Source organism: Fundulus heteroclitus, unplaced genomic scaffold (assembly GCF_011125445.2).
Source record: "Fundulus heteroclitus isolate FHET01 unplaced genomic scaffold, MU-UCD_Fhet_4.1 scaffold_57, whole genome shotgun sequence".
Lineage (NCBI taxonomy): Eukaryota > Metazoa > Chordata > Actinopteri > Cyprinodontiformes > Fundulidae > Fundulus > Fundulus heteroclitus.
In genome coordinates, this window is record NW_023397000.1 from 802,787 (window position 1) to 815,295 (window position 12,509).

Sequence of the window (12,509 nt, forward strand, 5' to 3'; positions counted from 1 at the left end):
TCCTGCATCATGGCGTCAGCCCCATGTGATCGTAGATGTCTTTGAATATCTCCATAAGCCGAAGTTAGTTAGTCTTAGTTAGTATCAAGTATACTGGAAGCTATTATCTCTGGTGTAAATATTTTAAAGGATATAGGCAATAATGCAGTGTGGCGCTTCCTATCCTGTGGCTTCTTCTTGCATCCCGTTATGTCACTTTGACTAAGACCAAGAAATTCAAATTCTTATCACAATAAGAATTTTTTAAGATAACAATAAAACAATACAATAAAAGCCCAGCCCTGTTTCAAAATGTGATTTAGTGTCAGAAGCCAGTAGTGATGAGGGGCTTGCTCTTGTTAGTATGGAAGAAACAGATGAGCTGTTGTAACAAAGTGTGTGAACAAACAAGCATTAACTTAGTTCTAATACAGCTGCCTTCTATATCCAATGTCAGTGACCCATTATTATATATATATATATATATATATATATATATATATATATATATATATATATATATATATATATATATATATATATATATATATATATATATATATATATATTATTAGCATTAAAAAGATAGTAAGTCTACAAAGGCCACAAGTGAAATGGAATAGGATTAAATATGAAATAAATCTGCTTATTTAAAAAAAATAATAATAAGTCATTATCTTAAGTGGGCCTGTCTGTGGCATGAAACTCCAGAGCTGAAAATTAGTCCCCACTCGGGCCCTGTAGGTAAACATAGTCCGTTTTCTATCTCTGGTTGCTCACATTCCAGTTCTCCTTCTCCATTTGCTTTCCTTTCAACATATCTTCAGCATAACAATCTGATATTGGATGATTCATAGCCAGTCTGAGAATTTCAGCTGGGGGGTACATTGCAGTTTTAGCTGATTTGTGATCTTGGAGAGCAAGATTGCTAAGCTCTGAAAACTGGAGGACCTCTGTCTTTTATTAAAACTCAAAAGGTTTGTTGCTGTCTGGGTTGTTAGTTATGGGTCTAAAACACGAATTAGGACATTTGTTAGCTTTCATACAATGAAGTCAATGGATTGATGTATCAGAAAATAAGTGACAGGAGGAACAGTTCACAGAAGGAAAACCAGGTATGTCTCCAGATCATTCTGGTGTGTTTCCAGGCCTGAAGTAGTGTGTGTCCCTCAAGCTGTAGGTCGAACAGGATCTCCCCCAGTGGGATGTGCGATGAAAACCTTCAAAGCATAGTGTCCACGAGGCATCCTTATCAGGTGGCCAAACCATTTTAAATGAATACATTCAATACCTCCATCCATGGCCAAAAGTAATGAGAATGACACAAATATTATATTTTCACATGATCTGCTGTCCTCTGGTTTTCATGTGTGTATGTCAGAGGTCATCACATATGTACAGAAATACAACTGCAATCATATTATGAGTAACAAAAGCTTTTAATGACAGAATGAGTTAATGCAGCAAGTCAATATTTGCAGTGTTGAGCCCTCTTCTTCAGGACCTCTGCAATTCTCCCTGGCATGCTCTCAATCAACTTCTGGACCAAATCCTGACTGATAGCAGTCCATTCTTGCATAATCAATGCTTGCATTTTGTCTGAAATCCTAGGTTTTCGTTTTTCCACCCGTCTCTTGATGATTGACCACAAGTTTTTAATGGGATTAAGATCAGGGGAGTTTCCAGGCCATGGACCCAAAATCTCTATGTTTTGTTCCCTGAGCCAGTTAGATATTCAATTCAATTCAATTTTATTTATATAGCGCCAATTCATGAAACATGTCATCTCGAGGCACTTTACAAAGTCAGAATCAGTCAGATTATACAGATTGGTCAAGAATTTCTTACAAAAGGGAACCAGTTGATTGCTTCAAAGTCCCGACAAGCAGCATTCACTCCTGAAGAAGCTAAGAGCTACAGGGAGAGTCGTCTGCATTGTCCATGGCTTTGCAGCAATCCCTCATACTGAGCAAGCATGAAGCGATAGTGGAAAGAAAAACCACCCATTAGCAGGAAGGAAAAACCTCCAGCAGAACCAGGCTCAGTATGAACGGTCATCTGCCTCGACCGACTGGGGTTACAGAAGACAGAGCAGAGACACAACAAGAGAGACAAAAAAATCACACAAGCACACATTGATCCAGTAATCTGTTCTACATTAGATGGTAGTAGCGGGTGATCTGTCTTCTCTGGATGATGTCACAGTTAACAGAACGCCAGACCAGGTGTACCTACTATGAAGAAAAAGAGAGAGCAAAAAAGTTAAAAGCTGAAATGACGACAGTCATTTCAATGTAATGCAATGCTAAACTGGAGAACAGTAGAAATCTGTAGAGTGAGAGAAATAGACCCTGATGTCCTCCAGTAGCCTAAGCCTATAGCAGCATAACTATAGAGGTAGCTCAGGGTAACATGAGCCACTCTAACTATAAGCTTTGTCAAAAAGGAAAGTTTTAAAATTATTCTTAAAAGCAGACAGGGAGTCTGCCTCACAGACCAAAACTGGGAGTTGGTTCCACAGGAGAGGAGCCTGATAGCTAAAGGATCTGCCTCCCATTCTACTTTTAGAGATTCTAGGAACCACCAGCAGACCTGCAGTCTGAGAGCGAAGTGCTCTGTTAGGAACATACGGGGTAATCAGAGCTCTGATATATGATGGAGCTTTGATTATTAAGGGCTTTATACGTTAGAAGAATAGTTTTAAATTATATTCTTGATTTAACAGGAAGCCAATGAAGGGAAGCAAAAATTGGAGAAATATGATCCCTCTTGTTGATTTTCATCAGAACTCTTGCTGCAGCATTTTGGATCAGCTGAAGGCTTTGAACTGCATTTTGTGGACTTCCTGATAGTAAAGAATTACAATAGTCCAGCCTTGAAGTAACAAATGCATGGACTAGTTTTTCAGCATCACTCCTGGACAGAATGTTTCTAATTTTGACAATTTTACGGAGGTGAAAAAAGGAAACTCTGGAAACCTGTTTAATATGGGATTTAAATGACATGTCTTGGTCGAAAACAACACCAAGATTTTTAACTTTATTACCAGAGGCCAAGTTAATGCCATCCAGATTAAGTGATTGATTAAGAAGTTTATATTTTGAGGACTCTGGTCCAAAGATTACAACTTCTGTCTTTTCAGAATTTAAATGCAGGAAATTTAAAGTCATCCAGCTTTTGATGTCATTAAGACATGACTGCAGTCGAAGTAATTGATTGGATTCATCAGGATTTATGGATAAATATAGCTGAGTGTCATCAGCAAAACAGTGGAAATTAATCCCATGCTGTCTGATAATTTTGCCGATCGGAAGCATATATATAGTAAAGAGAATTGGTCCAAGGACTGAACCCTGTGGTACTCCACAGGTGACCCTAGAGTTTGAGGAAGATTTATTATTAACATGAACAAACTGGAATCTGTCCGACAGATAAGATTTAAACCAGCCTAATGCTTTCTACTTAATCCCTACAGTATGCTCAAGTCTTTGTAGGAGAATATTGTGATCAACTGTGTCAAATGCAGCACTGAGATCTAACAGGACAAGTATAGACAAAAGTTCATTATCTGAGGCCATGAGAATATCATTAGTGACCTTCACCAGAGCTGTTTCAGTGCTATGATGAGCTCTGAAGCCTGACTGAAACTCCTCAAGTAGGTCATTGCTTTGTAAATGTTCACATAGTTGATTAGCAACTACTTTCTCAAGCATTTTAGATAAGAAAAGATTAGATGTAGGTCTGTAGTTTACTAACTCATCTTGATCAAGAGATGGTTTCTTAAGTAAAGGTTTAATAACAGCTTCTTTAAAAGCCTGTGGTACATATTCATTTACCAAGGATAGATTAATCATGTCTAAAATAGGACCACAGATCAGAGGGAATACCTCCTTAAACAACTTGGTTGGGATTGGGTCTAACATACAGGTAGAAGCTTTAGATGAAGCTAAAGTGTTAGATAGCTCAGAAAGCTCTACTGCTTCTAAACAGTTCAGACACTGCGCAGGTTCTAAAGATTCCTCCAACGCTGCCTCACTTACTGAGGATGAGGTAATCATGTTTGGGAGGATGCCAATTATTTTATTTTTAATGGAGTAAATTTTATTTATGAAGAATCCCATAAAATCATTACTGCTAAGAGCTAAGGGAATGGATGGATCAACGGAGCTATGACTCTGTGTAAGTTTGGCAACTGTACTGAAGAGAAATCTAGGATTATTTTTATTCTCCTCAATTAATGATGAAAAATATGCTGCTCTAACTCTGCAAAGGGTCCCTCCAGATTAGGTAGGATTCCTCTTGGTGTGTAGAGCGCCATTTTCTCTCCAATTTCCTAACATTGTGCTTCAAGGAACGCAGCTCTGAATTAAACCAAGGAGCCAGCTTCCTGTGAATAATCACCTTCTTTTTCAAGGGAGCTACATTGTCTAATGCAGAACGCAATGACGAAGTCATACCGTTAACAAAAAAAATCTATTTGTGAATGGGAAGAAACAACATTGCTGCTATATGCAGGGCATTTCTGCAATACTGAGGATATTAATAGGGGAACAGACTCTTTAAAGTTTGATACAGCATTGTCCGATAAAGATCTACTATAATGGAACCCTCTTTTTGGGGTGGAGAACTCAGTTAGATTAAACTCAAATGTTATTAAAAAATTATCAGATAGGACAGGGTTGTGAGGAAATACTGTTAATTCTTCACAATCAATGCCATAGTCAGCACAAGGTCTAAAGTATGGAGCCAAGAGTGCGTCGGTTTATGCACATTTTGAGCAAAACCAATTGAATCTAGGATAGTTTTAAAGGCTACGCTAAGGTTATCACATTCTGTGTCAACATGAATGTTAAAATCACCCACTATAATAACCTTGTCAGTGTTTATCACCAAATCAGATAAGAAGTCTGACAACTGATCCAAAAACTGAGAGTAAGGGCCTGGTAGACGATACAAAACAACAAACAGAAGAGGTTTTATTGCTTTGCAGTTTGGATGAGGGAAACTGAGGGTTAAATGTTCAAAAGAACTGTAGTTATTAATTGGCCTGGGACTAATTAATAAATCAGACTGAAAGATGGTTGCCACTCCTCCTCTTCTTCCCACAGATCTGGGAATGTGTAAATTTGAATAATTGGAGGAAGTTGACTCATTTATACTAATGTAGTCCTCTTGTAGCCAGGTTTCTGTGAGACAAAATAAATCAATCTGATTATCAGAAATAAATTCATTAACTAACAAAGTCTTTGGAGGGAAGGACCTTACATTTAATGGACCACATTTAATTGCTTTATTTTTAGGTTCAAGATGAACCATATTGACATCGTCCCAATAGGGTAATGTGTGGGTAACAGTACAGAAGCTGCAGGGAGGTGTGTTAAACTACGGCTCTGCTTCCTGGTCTGGACCCTGGGTTGTCAGCATTTAGGAGAACTAATAAATCCGGCCAGATTCCTAGTAAAAAGAGCTACACCATCCAAAGTAGGATGGATGCCGTCTCTCCGGATCAGACCAGGTTTTCCCCAGAAAGTTCTCCAGTTATCAATGTAGCCCACTTCGTTTTCTGGACACCACCTAGACAACCAGCGGTTGAATGATGACATGCGGCTAAACATGTCATCACTGGTCAGATCAGGCAGGGGACCAGAAAAAATTACGGAGTCAGCCGTTGCTTTAGCAAACTCACACACCGAAGCAATACCAACTTTAGTGACCTCCGATCGGCGTGACCAGGTGTCATTACCGCCAGCGTGAATAACAATCTTACTGTATTTACGCTTATCCTTAGCCAGCAGTTTCAGGTAAGATTCTATGTCGCCCGTTCTGGCCCCTGGCAGGCATTTAACTATGGTCCCTGGTGTCTCTAGTGCCACGTTTCTGACTATTGAGCTACCAATCACCAGGATCGGCTTCTCAGAGGGTGTGTCGCTGAGTGGGGAAAATTTGTTAGAAACGCAGATAGGTTGGTGTAAACTGGGGGCTGAAATCTAGAGCTATGCTTTCTACAAACAGTTACCCGGCTGCTCGGGTGCTTCTGGAGGACCACTAAGTGAAGTTACGCTAGGTCTATGTGGCTCCGCGCTAGCAAAGGGGTGGCTATCAGCTGGTTTTTCCATAGCACGGAGCCGAGTCTCTAATTCTGACACCGACACCCTCGCCTCCAAAGCTACAAAAACACTACATTTATTACAAGTACTATTATCACTAAAGGAGGGGAGACTTAGTCAGAGACGGAGAAGCTGAAGTAATATTAGGTAAGGAAGCCATTGTGGAGCTAAAGCTAGGCTAGGCTAAAGCTAGGCTAGCGCCCATTTACCACGCCAAGAGAGCAAACCGTGTAAAACACGAGGAGTTCCCAAGCGCACCTTTGCTTTATGGCAAGGTGCTCCATCACGCTGGAAAAGGCATTGTTCATCACCAAACTGCTCCTGGACGGTTGGGAGAAGTTGCTCTCGGAGGACATTCTGGTACCATTCTTTATTCATGGCTGTGTTTTTAGGTAAGACTGTGAGAGAGCTGACTCCCTTGGCTGAGAAGCAACCCCACACATGAATGGTTTCAGGATGCTTTACAGTTGGCATGACACAAGACTGGTGGTAGCGCTCACCTCGTCTTCTCCCTACAAGCTGTTTTCCAGATGTCCCAAACAATGGGAAAGGGGATTCATCAGAGAAAACGACTTTACCCCAGTCCTCAGCAGTCCACTCCCTGTACCTTTTACAGAATATCAGTCTGTCCCTGATGTTTTTCCTGCAGAGAAGTGGCTTCTTTGCTGCCCTCCTTGAGACCAGGCCTTGCTCCAAGAGTCTCCGCCTCACAGTGCGTGCAGATGCACTCACACCTGCCTGCTGCCATTCCTGAGCAAGCTCTGCACTGCTGGTAGCCCGATCCCGCAGCTGAAACACTTTTAAGAGGCGGTCCTGGCGCTTGCTGGTCTTTCTTGGGCACCCTGGAGCCTTTTTGGCAACAATGGAACCTCTCTTTGAAGTTCTTGATAATGCCATAGATTGTTGACAGAGGTGCAATGTTTCTAGCTGCCATTCTCTTTCCTGTTAGGCCTTTTTTGTGCAGTGCAATGCTGACTGCATGTGTTTCTTTAGAGATAAGCATGGTTCACAGAAGAGAAACAATGATGCCAAGCACCAGCCTCTTTTTAAAGTGTCCAGTGGTGTCATTCTTACTTAATCATGACAGATCGATCTCCAGCCCTGTCCTCATCACCACCCACACCTGTGTTAATGGAGCAATCCCTGAAACAATGTTAGCTGCTCCCTTAAGGCAGGGCTGCAATGATGTTGAAATGTGTTTTGGGGGATAAAGTTCATTTTCTAGGCAAATATTGACTTTGCAATTAATTGCTGTTACGCTGATCACTCTTTATAACATTCCGGAGTATATGCAAATTGTTGTTATAAAAACTAAAGCAGTAGACTTTGTAAATATTAACATTTGAATCATTTTCAATACTTTTGGCCATGGCTGTAGAGGCATTTTTGCCTTTTGGTCCTGGACTCTCTTGAACATAACAGCACCACCACCAGCACACTACTGCAGACAAACCTCAAATTGTCAGGGTCTCACGTTCCAGCCCACCCCCACTCACATACTAGACACATGAACTGACCCTGAATCTGAATGGTGTAGATCAGGGGTTTTCAAATTCATTGAATGTGAGCCCCCCTTGGAATAGGTAAAGATAACTAAGCCCCCCCTCCCCCCAACACACACACACACACACACACACACACACACACACACACACACACACACACACACACACACACACACACACACACACACACACACACACACACAGGTCCCTGCAGTATATGCATCTTTCTTTTGTGTTCCTGGAATGCTGTTTCAAAAACAACTGATAGCCCTATACATGTTTTTTTTTATTGTATTTGTTTAACAAAGTGCATTCATTAAAAAGGCCTACTCATAAAATATCCATCCAAATATTTCCATCTTACATGCTACTTTTACTGAGACATCACGAACAGAGGACCTACTTTTAAAATTGACCTGTCATTAAAAGCAAATTCATAAACGATTGTTTTCAATAGCAGACAAACTGAACTAAACAGACGCCAATGTCAAACTGAACTCGCGTCAGCAGGAGACGTCAACTGAAATAATAATAATAAAAACGATTTAACAGACATCAACGTATTCCATATTACGATTTACGTTTTAGGCTAATTATGCACAATTTAAACCTGTTGCTATTTTAACAACTATGTTCTTAAGCATTCTCAATGTGAACAATGAGGACGCGCCTTTGATGGGCAAAGCTGTTCGATGCGGGGTTGTACAGAAAAAAGGAACAGCCACAAGTCATCCTGCACTTGTAGCCTTGAGCTGCATTTGTTTTTGATCAGGGTGTGAGTGGAAAACCCACATTCACACATGTAAGTGAAGATGAAAGGGATCAGGACTCTCATGGCTTTGCGGACACATGGGGAAACTCGTTCTCGACACTCAACCAGAATCGCCTAATCGGCATTTCCACCAGTCTCTGTTTTAAGTCCACATTCAGGGCTCTCAACTCTCCCGCATTGACCGTGTGACACATGCATTTCACTAACTTCACACGCAACACACGGCATTTCTCACGCATAAAAATATCAAAGTCCATCTGGGATCCGTTCACAGCTCTGTTCATCCAGAGCTCAGTCTATACCTCGCCTTCTGCGGAACTGTTTCAGCTTCTTTCACAGCTTATTTCTGCTGCAGTTAACAGAGCAGCAGGAAGAGCGATCAGAGTCATGATTTTTTCGTCTTAACCAGCGGTGAAAGTGCGAAGCAGGAGGCAAGGGGGAGAGCGGCTCCAAGATAAAGCCTTCATTCAGAACCAGTCTTGGCTGCACGCTGGATCAGAAAACATCTGCTAACCAGATACAGTCTAAAACACCATACAGTTTGTTTATAAGTTTTGTTCTTATTTATTCTGCATTTTTTTTAACTACGTGCGCTGTGTTTCTGTGCCTCAACACTCTAACTGCTCCTCTCTCCTCCCTTCCCTCGGAGCCAGGTGCTTTTATCAGCGGTCAGCCTTCAAAACGTGAATCACTACGTTTAATGTCCTTCCAATTGTACCAAAATGCCCCAATTAAAATCAATAGGAGAGTCAGTAGCTGTGTTTCATGCTCTTTTGTTTTTTAACGACACAGAACCAGTGTGTTGCACGGTGGGCGTGCTGCCTTGCGCTTGAATTCAGGTGCGCAAAATTCTGTCACATGTAATTTAGGTGCGCACTTTTAAGGGTCATTTTAAGGAACTTGTAACATCAGGGGCTTCAGCTCAGACCTATTATTCCTTCTATTCCCGCTAAAGGAGCCCTTTACAGTCTTCATTTATGCATTTTCCCCACTGTTTATCCAACAGCTGGATGCAGCGTGGGAAAGTAACCAAAACATAAATAAAACCCAGAGACTCCTTCTGGTTGCCACCCCAGAAGCCAGCTGCCCGCTCATTACAGATGCTCCATTGTAACCTTGTCCAACAAGGTTGGATTTGTACTCAAGTCCATATCTTTCTAAACAGTTGATTATTCTGTCCTTAAGTCCTCCTGCATCAAACTTTGTTGCTTGTTGAAAGTCAACAAAGCTTTAATTTGCACTGCTCTGTTGTCGTAATGACGAAGGACCAATGAAATCTGCTCCTACTTCTTTAGATCTTTGGTCTCATCAGTGATTACTGAAAAAATGTCACTTTTCTTCACTTCATGAATTATGTCTTCATGGACCATATTGGCCAAGCATGCCAATATTTAATTCTGTATTAATGAACTTGTGTATTTGGCATTCTGTCTTCCATTAATTTGCTTTAACCAGTGTGTCATGCATTGCTGTCAGTTCTAACATTTCTAAAAAGTTACCTTTGTTTTCTACCTCTTAAGTCTTATGGTGACCGCTTTGGGCAATGTTTTGTGTTGCAATTTTGTGTTGCTTATATATCAAGCGGAGTACTATAGCGAAAGCAGTAATGCTCCACTTGTGAAAGTAAATCTTTTGGGCTCTCTTTGGCATTAAGAAATCAATTCTTAATGCTTCGCAGCCAAACAGGACATGTTAAAAAAGAAAAAAAAATGCTCCTAAAACACTCACAGCCAATAAGAGCCGGTGGAATTGGGCCAGGTAAAAATAAATAAAAAGGTACTGTTTAAAGGTGAAAAATAGTAGGTGCCAAGCCCGGAGTGGCTAATCGGGAGGATTGGGAGAACTCCCACTGTAAGGCCTGGAAGTGAGGTTTTTTGTGGGTTGGGGAAGTGGTGAGGATATTTTGAGAGGGTAATTTAAATTCGAGAGAAACCAGCGAGAGAGCATATGTACGAAAGGAAAAAGTGGACTTATTCTCTGAGTTGCGGTGAGTTTCTGATTTTCATTATCCCAGAAAGAAAATGCATGGTTTCTTGTATTCTTCATAAATATAGGTGCTGTTGTATAGGTAGCATTATAGAAGTCATTAATGATGCAAATTACAGAATGTCGCATAAGAGCTCTAGAACTGATTCCACCTGCTGGATTTATGGTGGAACTTAGAGAATGGACACTTAAAAACAACATCGTTTTATTTCAAAACCAAATTTACTGACAGCTAACAGGTACAGCAATGGGGGCATGTTTTGCCACCAATTATGCCAATCTCTATATGGGTTTTTGGGAAGAAAGATGTCTCTACTCGGATTTAAATGAGTACCTTGACAAAGTTATATGGTGGGGTCGTTACATTGATGATATACTTGTACTATCGTCTGGGACAGATCGAGAACTGTTACATTTTCATTCTTATCTAAATAACACAAATGCAAATTTGAAACTAAGTCTTGATTTTTCTTTGTCAGAAATTAATTTTCTAGATTTAAAGATTACAAATATTGCAATGGTGATTTACACTATTTTCACACAACGCTACCAATGTTGAATATAGACCTGTTCATGCGGTTGTTTTTATGTAGACAGAACAAAATGCAAACTTAAAGCCAGATTAGCAGAACATAAGCAAGCCATCATGACAAATCCACTATACCCCAAGACCATGCATTACAAACATGCAAAGCATGGCAACTGTAACACCTTCAAAATCTGTGGCATAGAACAAATCCAAGAGTCTGTAAGAGTTGGTGATAGACTAATCAAACACTGATTTACACCCATAAAGCGACACAATATTGAGGTTTGAATGAAGAACTGGACTTTTCCTCTTTTCTGTGAGCGTTATAAACTCTACAACAATTTTGGAAATGGTTGTCAGTTATCAATGTAAAACTATGAATGCTTCATTGCAATGTTTTACTTACTTTTCTTATGTATATTTTTCTTATGTATATTTCTATTGTACTTGATCAGATATGGGTTATATCACCAGGTGACACTGGGTCAGGCCCCTCTGAGCATGTAATTTACAAACAGGTCCCTGGCAGCCATCTCGAGTTTGCCCTGATGAAGGCCTAGGAGCTGACATGCGTTGGCATTTTTTAACCATTTAGCCATGTTTAAACAAAGTCTTTTTTAAAACAATCATCAATTTTTGAGTGCCTCAGTTTCCTGTATTTTACAGAATGTTACATGTCAGTTTGGGTTGTTGTTTTAAAGCTAAATTAGATACTTTAACCAATGGTTAGCATCAACAGCTAAGGATTGTTAACTTTTTAGTGCATAACATAAAGTAACTGTTCGGATATGTTTGTATGTAAACTCTCCATGCATTAGTTGGGTATAATCACAGTTGTTCGCTGTTATGTACACTAAGTAAATTTCATGGCTTCAAGTTTTCTTTATGTCAGGATGTATATTCTTCAATATAAAATAACATATTACATTTTTAACCCATTAGAATCCACGGTGACACCAGTGTAACAATCAATTTGATTGTTCCAGATGCTTCCTTCTAAGGCTTTATGTCTGATATATGGTATGGAAATGCAAAAAAAAAAGCATTTTATGTTATCAAGCAGTAAATCTGTCAGGTTTACTTATTTTCAAAATTAACATTTGTTGAGCTCTCTAATAGCTCTAGGTAGACCTATTAGAGCGACCTGTCCAGGTTGTACCCCGCCTCTCACCCATTGACAGCTGGAGATAGACACCGGCACCCCTCACGAACCCAGCAGGGATAAGCGTGTTAGAAAATGAATGATGGATGGTCTGGGCTATTTCTTTTTCCTCGCCATCAAGATCTTTGCCAACTGGCGTCAGAAAATGCTATTATTGGGCTTTCTTCGTCTGGAAACAAATGTTTACAACACCTTACGGGCGCAGCCATGATGAACTGGTGAACTCGCACAGCTGACAATACAGCGATCTGATTGGCTGAGCAGCAAAAATCACGTGACCTCTTGGACCGGAGCGCACCAGTTTAGATTTTTTATCGGCTATAACTTATTAATGTACAAGTGAAAACGTGGGAACATTGGTGTTTTGAGATCACTGCTATGTGTAGCAACTTATCCAAGTGCAAGAAAGTTGCCCCCTGACAGTTCATACCAAAAGTCACTCTACAGATTCTGGCCCACGGACTAAGTG

General features: G+C 40.3%; 1 protein-coding gene across 3 annotated transcripts in view; it reads left to right on the forward strand.

Moving 5' to 3' along the window:
- ccdc102a (coiled-coil domain containing 102A) overlaps window positions 1–12,509 on the forward strand; it is a 102,868-nt gene that overhangs the window by 16,239 nt on the left and 74,120 nt on the right. The window lies entirely within an intron of this gene.